Source organism: Budorcas taxicolor, chromosome 8 (assembly GCF_023091745.1).
Source record: "Budorcas taxicolor isolate Tak-1 chromosome 8, Takin1.1, whole genome shotgun sequence".
In the NCBI taxonomy this organism is placed as follows: domain Eukaryota; kingdom Metazoa; phylum Chordata; class Mammalia; order Artiodactyla; family Bovidae; genus Budorcas; species Budorcas taxicolor.
This window is the reverse complement of record NC_068917.1, coordinates 63,352,683-63,355,421: the sequence shown is the minus strand read 5'-3', so window position 1 is coordinate 63,355,421 and position 2,739 is coordinate 63,352,683. Positions and strand designations below refer to the sequence as shown.

Sequence of the window (2,739 nt, the reverse complement as noted above, 5' to 3'; positions counted from 1 at the left end):
TAAGGGAATAGAAGGAGGGCAGAGAAGATTCTGTGCCTAGGCAGTTGGATGAAGTGAGCTGGAAAAGAGGGAACCTGGCCAGGAAACACCACGGTTTATTGTAACATAAGGTGCAATAAACTGGGTTTCCACGGAACTTTACTCCTCATGAAATTAAACAATGTCAAAGAGTCTATTTAAGACTTATATAACTACTCTATATAATATAGTACAGAAAGAGTTCTGAACTGGCCAAGAGTAAAAGTATAACAAACTGGGAGCCAGGAACATAATAAAAATCTGGTGAAACAGGTAGGACAAGAAATGTAGTTGGCTGCATTGGGCTAAGAGTGAACAGTGTATTTCAAGACAGATACACATTTTATTGGGTGAGTTGTGCCTATCACAGGTCTGTCTCTCCAACCCATCTCTCGCTTCAGGCCCTCAGTCACAAATTCAACATATCCAAATCAGATCTCACTGTCTTCTCACCTACTCCAGCCCATCCCCAACCTGCTTCTCTACTTCGGGGAAGAGCACTGCCAGCTACCCCACTGCTCAAAGTGGAAACCTGTGCCATTCGCTCCTTCCCACTGTCTTCTTCTCTGTCTCATCTCTGCCATCAAGTTATGTCCATTTTCTCTTCACATTCTTTTTTCTGGACAGGAAAGTAGGATTTATTGGTGGGCATGAGTCAGGAGGCAACAGTGTCAAGGCTGTCATGACTGCAGGCCCGCTGTTTGTCCAGAGGGCCACGATTAGGAATGTGTTTGACCCCACAGTCATCCAAGATGAGCTGCTTTTCTGCCACCATGTTTTCAAATCCATCCGCATTAAACTCAGTAAATCCCCACTTCTTGGAGATGCAGGTCTCCTGGCAGCCCAGGAACTTGAATTTGGCCCTGTGTAGGGCCTCAGTTGGGCTTCCCTGGTGGATCAGACAGTAAAGAATCTATCTACAAGGTGGAAGACCTAGGTTTGATCCCTGGATTGGGAAGATCCCCTGGAGGAGGGCATGGCAACCCCCTCCAGTATTCGTGCCTGAAGAATCCCCGTGGACAGAAGAGCCTGGAGGGCTACAGTCCATGGGGTCACAAAGAGTTGAACATGCTGCTGCTAAGTCGCGTCAGTCGTGTCCAACTCTGTGTGATCCCATAGACGGCAGCCCACTAGGCTCCTCTGTCCCTGGGATTCTCCAGGCAAGAACACTGGAGTGGGTTGCCATTTCCTTCTCCAATTCATGAAAGTGAAAAGTTAAAGTAAAGTTACTCAGTCATGTCCGGCTCTTAGCGACCCCATGGACTGTAGCCTACCAGGCCCTTCTGTCCGTGGGATTTTCCAGGCAAGAGTACTGGAGTGGGGTGCCATCGCCTTCTCCCAGTTGGACATGACTGAGCGACTAAGCACAGCACAGGGCCTCAATCACGTACACCTTGTTCTGCAACTTGGACATTATGATTTGGCCAATGTGGACCCTGGCCACTCTGCCCTGGGGCTTTCCAAAGGCACTACACACACCTGCCTGGAACCTAGATTGGGGACAGCATGCCAATCATAAATGTCTACTGGAAAGGGCTGTCTCCAAGGTACCTTAGGGCAACCTGTACAGGCTACAGGCTTCCGACACTACTAAGGAGGCTGCTGTTTGCAGCCCTTGCACACTAGGCCCCCATGGGGAAAAGAGAACAGTTGGCTCAATGGGCTGCAAATAGCCACATTCTTTTGACTCCATTCTCTCGCTTTTCAGTCCCACCACCACCACTACCGTACTGAAATAGTGTTCTTAACTGGCCTATGTTCTCCTAGTTCTTCCTCCTCTTCCCTATCCATCTCCCACAACTCTAATGAAGTAAATCTGATCAGGTCCCTCCGTGACATAGCTGGCTGATTAATAAAACCTCCCAGTTCCAGTGATGAGAAAGAAGGTCTGACCTCCTTAGCATGACATCATGCTAACCAGCCCTGCCCTACATCTTACCTGACCCAGCCTAACCTGCTGACCCAGCCTTGCCCTATATCTTAGCTGCATCTCAAGACTTTCTGCCTCCTCACATCCACCTTAACTCATCATGTTCCTTTATATTTGATTTATGCTAAAGCCTGAGCAATAGTATTGTTCTGCTAAGATCATTGTCTTGGGTGCTGGAGGAGGGCAGAATGGGAGAAGCTGAATATAAGTGATTAGGACCAGCCATAGAGAAAAGAATAGAGGTGGCCATGACCTTTGTTAAGAGATGTGATCCCGTATTGAACTCAGCACTTATTAGACTGTATTTCTTAAATAAATCACAATTCAAGGGAAACAAGTATAACTAATAGAGATAACTTCAAAGACTTTGTAATTTGATGAGAGAAATAAGACATAGAATGAGGCAACTAATGTGACTGATTTTTCCTGGGTTCATTATAAAACATCAGATTACTTGCTTTACACTCATAAATATATCACTGACTCAATGGACATGAATTTGAACAAACTCCAGGAGACAGTGAAGGACAAGTAAGCCTGGCATGCTGCAGTCCACGGGGTTGCAAAGAGTTGGACATGACTTAGCAACTGAACAACAACAACATACATACATACAGACATTCAAAGATACTAGATAACTAATAATATATTAGTATAATAATAGTATAATTAATTGATCAATATACTAATTAATTAATTAGTACAACTAATTATAATTAGTATAGTAATAATATTAGTATTAGTATAATAATAATATATGTGAAACATGGTGGCAGAAAAATGGATCATCC

At 44.7% G+C, this 2,739-nt stretch overlaps 1 non-coding gene across 1 annotated transcript; it reads right to left on the bottom strand.

Annotated features, from left to right (window-relative positions):
* Nucleotides 1-1,552: 1,552 nt before the first annotated feature.
* On the bottom strand, nt 1,553-1,687 carry LOC128052892 (small nucleolar RNA SNORA70). Its single transcript, XR_008199853.1, has one exon. It is a non-coding gene; the product is annotated as a small nucleolar RNA SNORA70 (small nucleolar RNA).
* Nucleotides 1,688-2,739: the final 1,052 nt, after the last annotated feature.